A 20,056-nucleotide genomic window follows, 5' to 3' on the forward strand; every position below is an offset into this window, starting at 1 on the left:
TGAACTTATGACAAGTGTAGATGAATTCAGTGAGAACTTTAACAAAGAGATAAAAATCATAAAAATGGAAATGGAAATTATAAAAAGGAACAAGTCAGAAATGAAGAACACATTATCTGAGATGAGAAGTATATTAAATAAAATAAACAGAGTGAAGAAAGAAGAGGATCAAATGACCCATATAAAGGATAGGAAAGCCAAGGACACTCAATTAGAACGGCAAGAAAATAGAAGCCAAGACTATAATAATAATTTCAGGAGCATATAGGACACTATTAAATGTAAAAACATCCATGTCATAAGGGCACCAGAAAAAATAAAAACAAGATTTTGAAGAGCTATTTTGAAGAGCTATTTGAGAAAATAATGATTGAAAACTTTCCTTACCTGGAGAAGAAATAGACATGCAACCCCAGGAAGCTCAGAAAATCCCCCAAACCAGGAACCCGAAGAGGCCTACACCAAGACACATCATAAATAAAATGCCAAAGGTTAACTACAAAGAGATAATCTTAAAAGCAGCAAGAGAAAAACAATTAGTTACCTACAAGGGAGTACTCATAAGACTAGCAGCTGATTTCTCAAAAAAAACTTCATAGTACAGAAGGATTTGGCACAAAATATTTGGTGTGATAAAACCCCAGGATCTACAACCAAGGATACTTTATCCAGCAAAGCTATCATTTAGAGTTGAAGGACAGATAAAGAACTTTCCAGACAAAAATAAGCTAAAGGAATTTATCACCACTAAGCCAGTATTATAGGAAACATTGGAGGGATTTCTTTAAGAAGAAAAAACATGTATCAAAAACAGGAAAAAAAGAATAATAATAACTACATTCCTATCAATAAGTACCTAAAATGGAAAAGAAGCGCTCTAACCAAAAGATAGAGTGTCTGAATGGATATGAAAACACGACCTCTATATATGCTGCCTACAACAGACTCACTTCAGATTTAAAGACACACACAGACTAAAAGGAAGGGTATGGAAAAAGATCTTGCCTTGATGGACCTATAGGCTATGGATTGGATAAAGACAAATATTGCATGATTTCATATATATGTGAAATATAAAGAACAGAATCAACAAAAACAACAAAAGCAGAAATGAACTCATAGAGAATATTTAGAGATATACTAGATCGGAAGGGGTTGGGTGGGGCAAAAAAAGGCAAAGGAATTAAGCTGTACAAATGGATAGTTGCAGAATAGTCATGGAGGTGTAGAGTGTGGCAAGTGGAAGATGGTTAATAATGTTGTAATACATATGTAAGGGGGAAAAGGGGTACTAGATTTAGTAGGGTGATAGCTTTGCAAATTATGTGGATCTCATCACTATTCTATACAACTGAAACTAGTATATTGTTGTATGCCAACTATAATTGAAAAAGAAACCCATTGAATTGTATGATGTAAATACTAATTGTCTATTACATTTCAATAAAAAGGGGGAAAATTAAAAAAAAAAGAATCTAGAGATGCAACAGGTTCAAAATAGGAACTATTCTCAATAATTGTCTATCGAACTAAGAATTGTTACTTTCTAAAAGTGAAATAAGTCTACAGCCATGCTACCCAGAAGAAGCCCGATCCCATCTGATCTCTGAAGCTAAGCAGGGTCGGGCCTGGTAAGTACTTGGATGGGAGACCACCTAGGAAGACCAGGTGCTATAAATGTAAAATATAAAAAAATGTAAAATATAAAAAAATAAGGGATTGTAAGCTGACAAGGTCCTTGCAATCTGTGAGGTCAACCAAAGGTTGTCTCACCTAAAAAAAATAAAATAAAATAAAATAATAAAATAAAATAAATAAAAATGAAATAAAATAATTGATAAAGCAAGCTATCTAGAGAAATTCTTTCCACCCTAAGAGAGAGTTTGCAAATATGCTGCTGATGAGTTTCCAATGTTAGCTCAGTTTCCATCCAGACCAACTAAGATTAATGTAAGCTAGGCTGTGACAAGCCTTATCATAACAAGTGGGGGTGGGAGAACGTTTTCATGGATTCTAGGGAGAGCCAAAGTGTGAGAATATGTCAAGGTGCTCTGTGTAGGAGAATCAGTGCTCTGAATTTAAAAACGAATACCAGTTATCTAGAGAGGACTATTTCTGCAGTGAAGGACAACCTGTCAGGCCACCATAGCTGAATAGAAATATCACCAGAGAATATCAGATTCTCTTTTTCTGACTATGCTCACAAACTAATATCCTGATACATCTTTTCTTCTCCAGAGTGAATTTGCCAATTAGTGTGTGTGTGTGGGAGCGGGGTGGTGCTCTGTGCAAAAGACTGATACCAGCTATACTGCTGGATACAATTCTTATCATAAATTAAGAAAATAGACTTCTGGAAGATCAGAGTTGTCTGATTTTAACTAGCATGGGTAATCTGATCAAAATGAATTTCCATTCTGAAAAACTAAAACATGAACCTAAGCTCTGGAGTGATCTCGTTAAGAATGGCATTCACTCATGGTGCCTATTCTGAAATGGTCAGTACCTCAATAACATTATTTCACCCTTTAACAGAAACTTCAGTACAGTAGATTGTCTATTTCATGGGGCCAAGCACATTTTCCAATCCAGACTCATTAACTCCATTATCTTTGCTCTCCTTCAGGGCCATAGTTTCTGTCAACTGGCCTACCAATATGTTCAAAGTCAATGAAGCTTTAATAAGTAACTACTATGAAAAAGGTAAAAATTATAGGGAAAAGTAGGTGAAGAAAGGGTACCTAGATTACTGAAAACCACAGAAACACTGCTGGAAATAAAATCTGTGACATTACTTCAAATCCCTAAGAATAACACATAAGCCGTTGAATAATGTAACTAATCCTTGTCTAACTCTCTGTCCTCATTGCCACAGATTGTTTCAAGACACTCCCTGCCCTCCAGTCATATAATATATTGGCGGTTCCTTGTTTACACCCATGCTTTTACATGTGTAGTTTCTTCTGCTTAGAGTATCCTCCTCACTCTGAATATTCTGATTCAACTTGAAGGGGAACAGAATATATCACCCCCAAATATGACTTTTTGGCATAAGGATTATTTTGAGCAGGATATTTTTAAGAAACAGAAAACAAATTAAAAACTCTGATAACCAAGTAGAAGTTATCCTTTTGTAAGGGACATTTAAATTTATAAGAGAATTTGTGAGGGTGTCTCCCTCAGTTTACGAGGAAGAGGACAATTAGTCTAAAAACTCTATTCATTGGAGAAAGCAGAAATTTAAATCTGCATAACAACCTTACCTTTGTTTACTGTGTTTTTCCTTGTATACTCTCATAATTGGACTCCCCCAACCCAAATTGTCTTTTATTTATAGCTGGAGATGATAATTAAGGTGGTGGCTTGAGCTATAGTGGGGAGTTACTCAGTTTTCCTGGGTATCTCTCATGTACAAAGGAGGTATACATGTTATTAAACTTCTGTCTGTTTTTCTCCTGTTAATCTGTCTTTTATTACAGAGGGGTGTCTCAGCCAAGAACCTAGGTAGAGGCAAAACTATTTTTCCAACCATCCAAATTAAACATCATCTTATTCATTAAGCCTCTAATGAAAATGAGTTAAATGTCCTCTTATATATCTCCACAGAAACCAGGATTTAAGCCTATCTAAGCTCTTATGATCCTGCATTGTAATTCCTGGTTTTTCTCTCTATATTCTTTCTTATGACATCAGCTTCTTCAGGGAGATACCAAGATTTCTCCCATGAAAAAACAATAAGCTGAACATCAAAAACTCATCAAAAAACAGCAAATCTGCACACCAGCATGTCCTGAGCATGAGATGTGCACATAAAAGCTACCACAGGCCAGAACCCTGGGAGTCTGGCAGTAGACTGGAAGAAACAAAAAAGCTGCCTCACCCATCTGAGGATCCCTGCAAGAGGATGGGGAGGAGAGAATGTGTGGTGGGTTGCCTGAACAGCCCTGCCTGAGAGAACTGTGAGCTCCATACAGTTCCAAAAGTTCCTAGGGATCAGGGCAGAGAATTGGGGCTGGCAGAGAAATAACACTTGATTATTACCAATCGTGGCTGCAAAACACGAGACTGAACCACAGCCTCCATCCCACAACACAGAGGGTCCCTCCCCCCATATCCTCCAAGATCCAACACAGCAAAGTTCCAGGGGAATCTGAGCAAACGTTACCAAAATTGTCGCTAACACTGGCAGGGACTGAGACTGAGGGTAGTGAGTGTGATTGAATATCTATAAGAAAAAAAAGGCATTATTAAGACATTACATAAAGCAGGGATCCAAGATGCTTAGATTTCACCTATTGGAAACTAAAAGAAAAACACTTTCTTTACAGCAGACTAAAGAGGATTTTTATATAATAAATCTTTCTGGAAAAAAAGCAGAATACACTTCCATTAATGCCCAGGCATAAAATACTCCATTAAACAACATGAACAACCAAGGTCATGAGACATCTCAGAAAGAAAGAGAAAAATCTCCAGAAAATAAGCTTACAGACAGAAATATGCTACTTAAATGACAGATAATTTAGGATGGCATTTCTGAAAAAAACTCACTGAGATCTGAAACAATTCATATCAACAATTTCGGGAATTGAAAAAAACAACTAGATGAGCAGAATGAGTTATTTATCAAGGAGATTAAAACTCTCAAAAAGCAGAATAGAACTTCTGGAGATAAAAACACACACTGCAAGAGTTGAAAAATGAAATAGCAAGCTTGGGAAATAGAGTTATCCAAATGGAGGAAAGGATCAGTGATATTGAAGACAGAAATCTAGAAATAAATCAGAAGGAAGAAGAGAGATACCAAAGAATGAAAAATAATGATAGAGAAATACAAGAACTAGCTAATACCATCAGGAGAGGAAACATAAAAATAATGAGCATTTATAAAGGGAAAGAAAACGTGCAGGGATTAGAAAGCATTTTCAGAAAAAAAAAATAGTTGATGAGAATTTCCCAAATCTAAGGAATGAGCTGGAGCTTGGAATTCAAGAAGTCAACAGAACACCCAATTATCTCAACCCCAAAAGGGCTTCTCCAAGATACATTTTATTAAAATCACCAAAATCAATGATGAAGAAAGAATTCTTACGACAGCCAGGGAAAAGAAGACAGTAACTTATGAAGGTAAATGCATTAGATTATCGTTGAACTTGTCAGTACAAACCTTACAAACCAGCAAGGAGTGGAATCAAATACTCAAACTATTAAATGAAAGGAACTACCTGCCAAGAGTAATGTATCCAGAAAAGATCTCCTTTAGATATGAAGGAAAAATAAAAGGCCTTTCCGGGCATACAAAAATTGAGGGAATTCTCCACTACGAGGCCTGCACTATAGGAAATACTAAAAGGGGTCAGCTCACCTGGAATAAAATGACAAAAATATATATGTATAACTAAGAGAAAAGTGAGTAGCAGGCAGAGAGAAGCAGAGTAGTGTAACCTTTACTATGAAAAGGGTATTATAAGCTTAAACAATAAGAGATTTGCTATAGCAACATAGTAATGAACATTCGGCATACATAGGGAAAAATTAAGACAACAATGACTTAAAAGGTGAGGATGCAGAGATCCAAATTCAAAAAGGGTAATGGAGATAAGGCACACACAGAAGTAAATGTACTACTATATATAATTATCTTTTACATACTTGTAATGGTAACCACATGCCAAAGATTCAGAACTGAAGTTTATAATGTAAAACAAGAAGAACTAGAGGGACAACCCACAAAAGCCAACCAAAAAACAAAACAAAACAAAACATAAAAAACCACAAACAAACAAGGAAAAGGAAGCAATGAGAACAGATCTACAAGACAGCAAAACATAAAATAGGTATAGGAAAATCTCATATTTCAATAAATACCATAAATATAAATGGAATGAACTCACCAATAAAAAGGCAAAGAGTTGAAGATTGGATCAAAGAACAAAACTCAACCATATGCAGCCTCCAGGAGACACATCTCAACTCCAAAGTCAAATATAGACTCAGAGTGAAAAGTGAAAAATGATATTTTAAATAAATGGCATTCAGAGAAAAGCAGGACTAGTGGTACTAATATCGGTTGAAATAGACTTCAAAATTAAAAAAGATAAAGAAAAATACTGAGGGGACAGTTCATAATGATAAAGGGAATCATACACCAAGAAGACATAACACTCGTTAATATGTATGCTCCCAATCAGGGAGCCCCAAAATATATAAAGCAATTACTAACAAAGCCAAAGGGAGAAACAGATGAAAACACAGTTGTAGTAGGGGGCCTAAATACTGCACTGTCAGATATGGACAGATCATCCAAACAGAAAATCAATAAAGAAATAACATCCTTAAATGACACATTAGACCAAATGACACATTAGACATAATTGACATTTACACAGCCTTTCATCCCAAAACAGCTGCTTATACATTCTTTAGTGCACATAGAACATTTTCAAGGACTGACCACATACTGAGACACAGAGATAGCCACAACAAGTATAAGATGGTTGAAATCATACCAACCATATTCTCTGATAATAATGCTTTGAAACTAGAGATCAACTGCCAAAAAAAATCAGAAAGAACCACAGATATTTGGAGATTTAACAACGTGCTACTGAAGAATTACTGGGTCAGGGAAGAAATAAAAAAAAGAGATCAAGAGGTACATAGAAATGAATAATAATGATAATACAACATATCAAAACTTTTGGGACACAGCAAAAACAATTATAAAAAGAAAGTTCATATCATTACAGGCCTACATCCAAAAACAATAACAAACCCAGATAAATAACCTAATACTTCATCTTAAAAAAACTAAAAAGGAAAGACAAATTAACCCTAATATCAGCAGAAAGAAAGAAAGAATCAAAATTAGGCAGGATTTAATGAAATTGAAAACAAAAAGCAATAGAAAAAATAAATGCAACAAACAGCTGGTTCTTTGGGAAAGTTAATAACATTGACAAACTCTTGGCTAGACTCAGTAAAAAAAAAAGAAAGAAAGGACACAAATAAACAAAATCAGGAATAAAAGAGGGGAAATGATGACAGACATTGCAGAAATACAAAGTATCATACCAGAATACTATGAAAATATATATAACATGAAATTTAATAACCTAGAAGAAATGGACAAGTAGTTAGAAAGATGAAACCTTCTCAGACTCAAGAAAAATTGGAAAATCTAAATGGACCGATCACCAGTATGGAAATTGAAACAATCATAAAAAATCTACCGAAAAGTAAAAGTCCAGGACCAGATGGCTTCACCAGTGAATTATACCAAACATTTAAAGATTTAATACATAATATCTTCAAACCCTTCCAAAAACATCGAAGAGGAGACAATATGTCCTAACTTATTTTAATAGGCCAATATTACTCAGATACCAAAACCTGGTAAAGATAACACAAAAAGAGAAAACTACAGACCAATATCTCTCATGAACACAGATGCAAAAATCCTAAATAAGATACTAGCAAGCTGAATACAGCAACATATTCAAAAGTTTATACACCACCATCAAGTGGGCTTATTCCCAGGGGCATAGGGATGGGTCAACATCTGCCATTCGATTAATGTTATACATCACATAAACGAATTAAAAATAAGTATCATATGATCATATCAATATATGCAAAAAAAATCTTTAACAAGATACTGCATCCATTTATAATGTAAACACTTAACAAAATCAGTATAGAAGGAAAGTACCTTAATACAATAAAGGCCATGTATGACAAACCCTCAGGCAACATTATACTTATTGGTGAAAAAGTAAAAACCTTCCTGTTAAGATCGGGAATAAGACAAAGCTGTCCACTATTGCCACTGTTATTCACTGTAACATTGGAGGTCCTAGAAAGTGCAATCAGACAAGAGAAAGATATAAAAGGCATCCAATTAGGAAATGAAAAATTCAAACCATCACTATTTATGGATGACGTGATTCTCTATATAGAAAACCCTAAAGACTCCACAAGAATACTGCTAGAAATAATAAGCAAATACAGTAAAGAGTCTGGATACAAAATCAATGTTCAAAAATCCATAGAGTTCCTATATACTAATAATGAAGTGTCAGAAAAAGAAGTGGGGGAAATAATTCCTTTTGCAACTGCAACTAAAAGAATACAATACCTAGGAATAAATCTAAGGATACATGTGATGGAGCTACATAATGAAAACTTTAAGACCCTATTATAAGAATCCTTAAAAGACACAAAGAAATGGAATGATATTCTATGTTCTTAGATTGGAAGAATCAATGTAGTTAAAATGACCATATTACCTAAAGCATTATACAGATTTAATGCAATCCCCATGAAAATCCCATCGACAATTTTTAAACAAATAGAATAAAAAATCATCAGATCATATGGAAGCAGAAAAGATCCCAAATTGCCAAATCATCCTGAGAAAAAAGAATGAAGCTGGAGGCATCACTCTGCCTGACTTAAAATTATACTACAAAGTGGCAGGAATCAAAACGACATGGTATTGGCAGGAAATCAGACACATGGACCAGTGAAACAGAATCAAGAATCTAGTAGTAAACTCATATTTATACGAGCGAATAATTTTTTACAAAAAAAGCCAAAAACATACAGTGGAGAAAGGAAAGCCTCTTCAATACATTGTGCTGGGAATACTGGAAAGCCACCTGCAAAAGAATGAAAATAGACTGTTTTCTATCACCACACACCAAAATTAACTCAAAATGCATTAAAGACCTGAATATAAGACCTGAAACAGTAAAATGCGTAGAAGAAAACATAGGCACGAAATTCAAGGACCTTGGACTTAAGGATGATTTGATGAATTGACCTTAGAGGCAAGGGAAGTAAAAGCAAGAATAAATGAATGGGACTACATCAAACTAAAAAGTTTCTGCACAACAAAAGAAACTATCAACAAAGAGACAACCATCTGAATGGGAAAATATATTTGAAAGCAGCACCTCTGATAAGGCCTAATATCCAAAATATACAAAGAGCTTATACAACTCAATAACAACAACAACAACAACAACAACAAAACAAAACAAATGATGCAATCAAAAATTGGGCAGAGAACCTTAACAGACGCTTCTCCCTAGAGGAAATACAAATGGCCAACAAACATATGAAAAGATGCTCATTGTCACTAGCTATTAGGGAAATGCAAATCAAAACCACAATGAGATACCACCTCACACCTGTTAGAATAGCTATAATCTACAGGACAACTAATAACAAATGTTGGAGAGGATTTGAAGAATAAGGACCCCCTGCCCCATACACTGCTGGTGAGACTGCAAATTGGTACAGCCACTATAGAAAGCAGTATGGAGGTTCCTCAAAAATCTAAGAATCGATCTACCATGTGATCCAGCAATCTTTTTGCTGGGTATTTACTCCAAAGACTTGAAAACCCATATCCGAAAAGATACTTGCACACTGATGTTCATAGCAGTATTTTTCACAGTGGCCAGGACATGGAAGCAACCAAAGTGTCCTACGATAGATGATTGGATAAAGAAGCCATGGTACATATATACAATGGAATATTACTCAGCCATAAGAAGAGATGAAATACTGCCATTTGCGACAACATGGATGGACCTCGAGATAATCATGCTAAGCGAAATAAGTCAGACAGAAAAGGTTCAAAATCACATGATATCACTTATATGTGGGATATAAACCTAAAAGCAAAAAACAAACAGTACAAACAAATAGAGACTCATGGACATGGACAATAGACTAGTGGTTACCAGATGGTAATGTGGGAGAAGGGAGTGGTGAGGTAGATTAGATAGCATAAAAGGGGTCAAATATGTAGTGACATAAAGAAATCTAATTATGGGAGGAGAACACACAATGCAATATGTGTGTGTGTGTGTGTGTGTGTGTGTGTGTGTGTGTGTGTGTGTTAAATTCTACACCTGAAACTTTCTGGATTTTGTTAACTAATATCACCAAAAAATATATATAAATTAATTAATTTTAAAAATGTAAAACAAGTACACATAAAAAAAATTACAATGCCTACAAAGCCCTTCTATAACTGGATCTCACATTATCTTTCTTTCTTTGTATTTTACATACTGTCAGACTAATAAATTAGTTTATCATTTAACAATGATAAAAATTTATCATTGTTAACAAGTTGGCTTTTAAACATTTCTCTGTGCTTTGGTGGTATAAATTTCATTTTCTAAAGTTAGATCAGCCAGAAGAGCTGGAAAATATCGATTTAAGAGGACAACATTTCTTACACTGACAAAGAAAGGTTACTTAAATCTTCCCACGTAAATGTGGCTTTCAAATATTTATTGACCTGAGGTAATGTCATACTTTCTGGAGAGGATAGAGAGTATTTTCTTTCCTTGTTTCAACCTTTTAACAAATACCTCCTCGTACTCAGTTGATGTCACACTTCAGCTTGTCTTTAATAAAAGAGGCAGCAAGAAAGAAAATAATCTTCATCAGTAATAGCCACAAAATTATTGCTTCAGTAGCCAGTTTTGAACGAACTCATTATACCTTGCTTATGAAACAGTTGAAAAGTTTACATCTTTTTTTAAAAATCGTTTCTCTTCCCTCCAACTCACTCTTCTTGCTTTTCTCCCTTCTTTCCCTCTCTCTCCTACCCTTCTCCCTTAGTTACATCTGGAGTTATTGCTTTCTAATGTCCTTATCATATTCTGTAATTTGGCTTTAGTTAGAATTATTGAATTGACTTTTGGTGCTATTTCTAATTTTTGACATATATTGACTTATTTTTAGGTGCTTAATTCCGTGAACTTATAGATGAATTCTGTTTTTTACACTTCAAAGATATATGTTTTACTTATGATGTAATTTATCCATTATTTGCTTGATATTTTATTTTTATTAACTTAAAGCATAACTTCGTATTAAGAGTAAACTAAAATGATTGATGAATGAATACCTTGGGTCCTCTTATAGCCCTAGAAGGAATTTTTTTATACAAAGCAGTAAGAGCTTCTAATGTTTGAAAATCTTTCTGAATTGATAAAATAATGCAGAGTAGACTCTTGAATTAGGCACTAGAGAGGAATCAGAAGACCGAGGCTCAAGTAAGTCATTTAATTCAGTCAAAAGTCAAATCAAGCCTCCCTCAGAATTATGCCTATGTCTGGCCAAGTCTGTGTACCAGGTCCATCTCTGTAACTAGAACATTTACTTTACTTGGTTATCACAGAATTGTCTTCTTAATAACAAAACTTTCCTTTACCTTTTATTTCCTCAAGCAGCCTTGTATCCCACCCCTATTTTGATTTCCTAAGTGAGAGGTGAAAACAAGTAATCCAACTGTTTTGGCAGAAATATTTATCATTGTTAACAAGTTGTCTTTTAAACATTTCTCTGTGCTTTGGTGGTATAAATTTCATTTTCTAAAGTTAGATCAACCTATAGAACTAAAATTAGATAGCAATAGGGACCTAGATCTTTGACATCCCTGTAATTTATGTTATAATGTACAAGCTCCTTGGCATAACAGTCCATGCCATTCATAATTTGTCTGCCATCTATCCAGATTTAATTTCTGCATTTTCCTACCATTCCACTACACTTCAGCTATCTAGCTTCTATGCATTTCCTCATGCCCCATCCCATCCCACCCTCAATTCCAATTGTGTCTAGTGAATCCAAGACCCAGTACAAATAATGCCTTCCCCTAAGTTCTAAGGCAGAACTGTTACTTTCTTGATGTGGTCACAGTAGTTAATTTATATCTCTAATACAACATATAGTGCATTATATTATAGATGTGTGTCTATCTTTCTTACTTGATTGTGAGTGCCATGAGGACAATGGATCATATTTCATTTATTTTGATGCCCATCTCCCAGAATCAGTGTTAATCACGCATTCCTTTGTACTCCCAATACTCTCTGGGCATACACACATTTTCACATACAGTGTACTATATCAAGACAATTTCTTTATAAGTCTGTCTCTTAGATTGTGAGTTCCTCTAGGTCAGTGACTGTGTTTTGTTCATCCTTGAATCTCCAGCAATAGCACATAAACAGAAACATAGATGTTCAATAAATATTTGGCAGAATGAAGGACACAGAACTCATTGTCATTCATCGTTTTCTGACCACCCGAGCTACCGTTAAATGGGATAAATTAACCATTTACAATTTAAAAGTGATTATAATGTGAACATATTGATCAAACTTTAAAAGGTAGTTCAATCAAAAACAAAATACAGCTCTAATACTATCCATAAAAAAAAAAAAATAGAAGTAATTCAATAGATGTTTGTTGTATACCAACTATGTGCCAGGAACTTTCTAAGTGCTGATGATACAACACAAAACAAGATGAATTCCTTGTATTTATGGAGTTTACATTTTAGGGGAAAGAGAATGACAATAACAATGAATACAAATGTAAAAATATAGCATCTGACTGAAGGTTGTATCATGAAAAATAATAAAGCAGGATAATTATTCTGATAACTTCAATAATTCAAGGAGAAAATACATTTGCTTTGAATATATGACAGTTTCAAGCCTTAGCATTTCTTTGGGTCTAATTTATAAGCCTTTGGATTCTACAGGTATTTTAGTATCTATGGATATAAAAATTGATGTTTTTAACATTAATGGTTGACATAATCCATACAACCACTGATGCTAATGCCAGCATTAACGAGCACTTGGGAACAAAAAGAATGAACAATAACAAAGAAAAAGATGAAAAGAAGCAGAGCAAATAAAGGGAGCATAGTACTGTAAATTAGCATTTTTCCAAATATGAGTTTGTTTTTTAAATTCCCATCATGGGGCAACTATACAGGCAAATCACCTTATGATAAAATCTACTGGGCAATCTAATATTTAAATCCAGATGGGCCTTGTTTATACTGACTTCCACAGAAAAGATAAATATTAGAGCAAGATCCCAGTTTTTTCATTCTCCTCTGTTTCCCATTTCTATTCACCACAGATCTTCCAGTTTCTCCCTTGTCACAAACCATCTCCCCTCAGGCAGTAACAATTATGTTTCTTTGAAACTCTCATTTCTTAAGAACTAATGCAGATCTGTATTAAAACAGATGTCAAAGTGCTAAAACATTGTTATTCTGTAATATTTCTGGAAAATAAAACAGTGTAATTTTATCTTTTAATAAAGAATTTTGGCACTGTTATTATAATAGGCTTAGCTACAGTCTTTAAATATTTACAAAGACATCAGTAGACTAAGTCATTCAGCATAAAAGGTGTGTATGTGTTTTGAGGAGGCCATACTGAAATCATTACACTGATTATTTATACATAAATGTTCTGATATGAAAACCAGACTTTCATATCTTAAGAAAAAGAGAAATTTACTGCAGAAAAAAATAAGAAAATCTGATTACCTGAGGATATTTTTCTTTTTAAAATCACTGTGCATTTTCAAATAACAGAGAAATATTTTTAATTGCTTACGATTATTCGTGCCATATATTACTTACATTCTTGCAAAGTTTTATTTATCCAAAATGAAAACTAGGGTCTTATTTCCACATCAATTCTCTTTAAAATAGAAAAGAATTAGATAACTTTGCAAACTTTTTAAAAAATTCATATGATCATTTACACTTCAGTGACTTGGAGCTAAGCCATCAGGGATGAAATCAACATGAAATTTTTAATAAGTATTTTATAATTATTCATTTGTTCAAACATTTCCCCTACCTCCCTTGTATTCATTTAGATAAAAATTTAATATTAGTACTACACATTCACTTCAAAAAAATTAGATGACACTAATTACAAGAATGGAAAAAAATTAAAAACAATTATATCAACCAATAGTAAATGCAAGTAAAGTCTTGGCATATGGCTATTCAATACTTACATATAGATTAGTATAGATAAATATATAAAGATATACAGATGTATAAAAAATTGAATTGTAAAATTTTCTTTAAGTCCTTAAGGAGCATTTTTCTATCTTAATAAATGTGGTTCTACATCATTAATAGCTGCATAATATATTTCACTCTATAGCTATTACATAGTTTAACTACTTCATATTATTAGATATTTAAATTGTTTGTTTTTTTCCTATTATATTCAACCCTGCTATGAAAATCCTTGCAGCTAAATTGTAATAATTATTTATTTTCCAAGGGGAAAATGCTAGAAATAAAAGGTCAAAAGGCATGAAAATATTTAAGACTTTTAAACATATTGTCAAAATACTCTACAGGAATACTTCCCAATATATACTCAACTGCCATTAAAAATAATAATGACAGTGAAAATAACACTACAGCTACCCAGTTCCTCTGCTTGCTGTCTCCCCATTACTGGATATTATCTTTGTCCTTAATGTCTGTTAATTTGACAAACAAAAACATATAATAGTGTCTCTTAAGTAGGAAATTCTTTGTAAATTATTTAATCAACAAACACTTGTTGAGTATCTACTGTGTTAGGTACTGTGTTAAGCTATGAAGGTTACGACACCAAAGAAGACACCAAACACCTTAAAATTGAGTGGAGAGTTCTGACATGTACACAAATGATAGACATGCTACCATAAGAGCTGTAACAGAAATAAAAAAGTGTCATAGGAGAGCTTCCTTAAATAAGTGATTTTCCTGAGTCCACTTCAGCATATAAAGGCATTTCCATTTTCCGTAACCTGACAGATCCCATATACAGAAGCCAGGTATTTAAACAGGAGAGAACTGAAAAGTACACAGACTTTGAAAGAGAGCAAATGAATGCCATCAAATTAGATATGACAGCAAAGAAGAATTAACAAGGGCTGAATACACCAGGATATATATCTGCGTTTTTTTACAGAGAAAACCAATGACCCGTCAAGTTGTATGCTCTGCTACAGAGCAGAGGGTAAGTGATAGTTTCTAGGAGAAATCTTCCTTGTTGATCAACTCTGATCTAATCACCATTTACCATTTTAACACACAGAAGAATGAAAGTATTTAGGGAAAAACATACTTGTGTTTCTAAAGCTTACTATAATCCATCTTCCTCCCTACCTTAGTGATAGGTAAGAGTAGTATCATTTGCCAAACACTAGTATGTTCTAGGGTTTTTCACATAGTACTTCATTTAATTTTCCATGTTTCCCATAACTTCAATCTCATGTGTACAGATTAAGAATATTAAATTTAGAGATGTTAAGACATCTTGTTACATCTTGTTCCCATTTTCTAGGGATAGAACCTATCTGAGGTCTATTTTTACTATATTTTTGGAACAATTTCTAGTTTCATGAAGCAGTCTAGAGATTGTCTCTAACTCAAAAAGCAGAGATCTTTCAATTGCCTTAATTATTCATCATAAATAGAGAAGAAATTATATTTTATTTTTTCTCATTGGAGTTGGATGTTTTTTATAACTAATGCAAAATCAGATAATGTTTTAATGTAAAATATACACATGTATATTTTCAGTCCACTGATGGTTCCAGAAATGCATTTTGTACAGCTCTCTGTCTTAGGTTGTCTAAAGACACAGTGAAATAGAAAACTGAAGCAATTATTAATATCATTCTAATCAAAACCTTTTCCCTTAATATTTGCATTGTTCATATAAACTGCTTTAAGGCCTGAATAACCCAGATATTTTCTCAGTTTTCAAAGCGCAGGGAGATACAGATAACAATAGATCATTAATTACACACCTAAAAAGCTACTTGGTTAAAGGAAAATTAATGGTTCTTGCTCTTTATGTCTGCATTGAGAATAGCACATATGTTTTATAACTTTGCTGCAAATACTTTCAAATAATACTAGGTCATATTTATAGCCCCTTTTTTTGTTGTTTTTAATTATAAGAAGTTCTTTTTGTCCTGCTTCCTTTTTTAAAAATTCATCAGTGATTCATTTTATTTACAATGAAATCCTCTAGCATAGTTTTTTTTTCATCCTCCAGCTTAACTGCACTGTGAGTGAAAAGTCTTTAGACTCAGATTTTCCATTTGTATTTTGAGAGACAGTAAAACACTTTAGGACTCTCTGATTTTCCTTTATTGAAACAGGAGACTTAGAGACATTTATAAGCGTATGTGGCAGCCACTCTATAGTTTGTACTTCTAACACTGAGAAAGCTTTTTATGCCTCATGCTGTCTTGGAGAGCCTTATATGTGTGTTTTAAAAATTCAAATGGAAGTAACCACTCCCGTTGGCTATTTTATTCTGTGGATCAGAGCCAACCTGTGTAAATAACAAAGTTGTTTGCAAAATAAAAATTGAATTGATCTGACAAGTTGGACAAATGTCACTGGTTACCCCATTGGCTGAGACAGAGGAGCTTGGTTGTCTATACTACTGAGTAAATACTATACAACATAATGTACAGTCATGCATCACAGAATGATATTTCTGGTCAACAACAGATTGCATATATGATGGTTGTCTCATTAGATTATAATGGAGCTGAATTTCCTGTAAAAAATTGAAGGATATGTGATTCAGGAGGAACTTTTTTCCCTCTGATGGGAGCAATATTTGTGGGGCTTGGCAGTAGATTCCCTCTCACTTACAACACCTCAATTTTTAGTACACAGATTACAAACCGGAGGTCTACAGATTATAAATCGGATAGTCACTGACCTGTTCAGCACAGGAAATCCTATCCCCCTATCACGACATATTTAAAGGGTACTATAGCTCTACCAGATATAGCTTGATGGTCTTCCGAATATGCTGCTATCAGTTCTTTTATGAGGGCCTAAGCTCTTGTACAAGATCATAGGTCCACAGGAGCTACCTTAACAAGTATTAAGTACCACTTCCACCTTAGTAAAAATGTTTCTGTGGTAGTGTGGAGCCAGCCTAACCTTGTATTTTGGAAACGTTTATAGGTTGTAATGATGTATAACATAGATAGGTTTTATTTCTTCCAGTAATTCATTGCCAGAGAGAAATCTTTGTGACAGATAGGGTCAGTGAACCAAAAGGGAATTTTTAAAGTCAAAATATTGAGCTCTCAGTTCTACAGCCTATCCATGTTAAATGCCCTATTTTTTTTTAATGAATACCACAAAGAACACTAACATGCAATAGCCAAAACTACTTTGCCATGACAATCCCCTATATTCCTTTATCTCTCTCCATTTTAATTTCTTATTCCTACTGATCCTCAGGCCACTTTTTACTCCCTCCTGACAGTCACTATTATGGAGAGATTTACACCTCACCCAGCCAGTTTCTCCTCAATATTTCCAATCAATTCAGCCTACATCCCTGTTCACAGAGCAGCACTGACAGCTTCGATGTTCTATTTCTGACTCTGTCGGAAAGAAGCAGGGGGAGGGCTTGTGGGATTTATAAATTCTACAGTAGTGTAGAGTAATATCTTAGGCCTTCACATTCACTAATCACTCACTCACTGACACCCAGAGCAGCTTCCAGTCCTGCAAGCTTAATTCATGTTAAGTGCCCTATAGAGGTATACTATTTTTTAAATCTTTTATACTGTATTTTACTATACCTTTTCTATGTTTAGTTATGTTTAGATACACATATTTACCATTGGGTTATAATTGCCTACAGTATTCAGTATAGTAATATGCTGGACAGGTTTGCAACTTGGAGCAATAGGCTATATTATAAACTCTAGGTGTTTAGTAGGCTATAGCACCTAGTTCTGTGTAAGTGCACTCTGTGATGTTCACACATTGATGCAATGATGAAATCTCCTAACAATGCATTTCTCAGAATGTATCCTCATCACTAAGCAATGCATGACTGTAAATATGGTATGGTTACCTTAATACTTTTAAAAAATGGGGTTGGATGAGAAGGAGGAAAGGAAATTAAGAAATTTTGGTTGTAGATACACAGGCAATTTATGCCTTGCTGCTGGTATGAGATCAGCCTATGTTAAGATAGCTAAGTTTGGTGATATAAAATTAATTTAAAATATTGAGAAAGAAAAAAAGTTAAGTAAAATAGAGATTTTAAAAAATGTTTTCCAGAGGCCTCCAATGTATTCCTAATGCATTTATTTATTTTTTATGGGAGGAAAATTCCCCAAATACTAATAATTTATGCTAGATAGCATACTTCATCACTATTCCTACTGACAATACATGAAATTATTTACTCTTTTTGATAAAATAAACATAACGTTCAATGAATGGAGAAATTAAAATGATCACAAAAGGATAGAGACCAATAGGAAATTCCAGATACCTGCAGACAGAATAAAAGAACTTGTGGTTTTAAAAGCAGAACAGATGAAAGAAGTTTTATGACCAATAGAGGCAGTGATGTTCAGAAGAGGAAACAAAACAAAAGCAGAGTGAAAGAAAGGAGGATAGAAATACTATCCACCTCAATGCCAACCCACTCCTATACAACCTTGCAGGAAGTTTAGGAATCTAGCAAGTGAAAAAGAAAACTTTCTCTAAACCATCAGACCGAACAATGACATTGTAATACAAGCAAGGAGCCGTGTAGCAAATAAAGGAGAACAAAATTGTGCAGAGGAAGAAATACTAAACAAGAAGCCAGGATATCTGTTGTGGCTTCTTGTACAACATGGATGGAACTTGAAGACATTGTGCCAAGCGGAAGAAGTCAGAAAGAGAAAGACAAATATCCACTTATATGTGGAATCTAAATAACAAACAAAACATAAAAATCCAAGCTCATAGATACAAAGAACAGATTATTGGTTGCCAGAGGTTGGAGGGTTGGGGGTTTGGAACGGGTGAAGGTGGTCAAAAGGTATAAACTATCAATTATCAAGTAAATAAGTCATGGGTTATAATGTACAACATGTTGAATATTGTTAGTTAATAATACTTTATCGCATATTTGAAAGTTGCTAAGAGAGTAGATCTTAAAAGTTCTCATCACAAGGTTAAAAAAAAACTTTCCTTAGGTATTAGCTATGGGAAAGATATTATAAAAAACATGGTGAGAATATTGGGATGAATAAAAAGAGCCCCTGCCCTTCACTCTGATAGGAATACTTGTTTCTATGGAATTCTTGTTCTTACCCTTAGAGAAAATCAATTCAGTCTTTTATCTAAAGTATGATGTTAGCTGTGTAGATGCCCTTTTTAAGGGTTAAGAAGTTCCCTTCTTTTTCTAATTTGCTGAGAGTTTTCTTCAGGAATGGATGTTAGATTCTGCCAAGTGCTTTTTGTGTATAAATTGATATGATCATATGCCTTTTCTATTTTAATCTGCTAATGTGGTAAAATACATTGATTGATTCTCAAATGCTAATTAACCCTGAATTCCTGACATAAACTCTACCTGGTCATGATGCATTATTGTTTTTACATACTCTTAGATTTGATTGCTAATATTTTGTTTAGATATTTTGCATTTTTGTTCATGAAGGATATAAGTCTGTAGTCTTCTTGTAATGTCTTTTCTTTGCTTTTTATACCACAGAAATCCTGGCCTCATCAAACAATTTGGATATTACTCCCTCTCCTTCAATTTTCTGGAAGAGTTTCTCTACACTTGATATTATCACTTCCTCAAATAACTGGCAAAATTCCACAGTGGAGCCATCTGGTTATGGAAAAGGTAAGTACAAATACAATTTTTAAAAACTAGATATATGTATATTCAAATTATCTAGTTTAACTTACAAGAGCTTCGATGGTTTGTATCTTTTAAGATTTATCCATTTCAGGCACCCAAAAATGGCATAGATTATAGAGGCTTTGTTCACCCCTCTTGCAACCACATCAAAGTTGGGACAGAAACATGGAGCAAACAGTAAGAAAAGTCATCTGGGGTCTAGATGAACAGAAGCCCTACAACTAGGGAGAGAAATAAGAAACTACCCTGCAATGGGAGGAGGTAGGAAGGATAGAAGATGCAAGACTGCCAAGGCATGAGCGGCTGAGTGGGACAGAGATTATGGCAGCTGCAGACACTCCTCTTAAAGGAGCCATGTCTGCAAGAGAACTTTCGTGGTCACGGGCTTGCTCGCTCTGAACACTAGCTCACTAGCTCTGGGTAGGCTGCTGGGGGGCGGGGGCACCAGGAACTTATTAGGAGACACTGAGTTGTTGGAACGAGGACCAGAGGCAAGGCTTTCTCCT

At 34.2% G+C, this 20,056-nt stretch overlaps 2 pseudogenes; both read left to right on the plus strand.

Moving 5' to 3' along the window:
- Window positions 1-20,056, plus strand: part of LOC105305562 — a 48,592-nt pseudogene that overhangs the window by 11,458 nt on the left and 17,078 nt on the right.
- Window positions 1,562-1,680, plus strand: LOC111731655 (annotated as a pseudogene).

Source organism: Pteropus vampyrus, unplaced genomic scaffold, assembly GCF_000151845.1.
Source record: "Pteropus vampyrus isolate Shadow unplaced genomic scaffold, Pvam_2.0 Scaffold390, whole genome shotgun sequence".
NCBI lineage: Eukaryota > Metazoa > Chordata > Mammalia > Chiroptera > Pteropodidae > Pteropus > Pteropus vampyrus.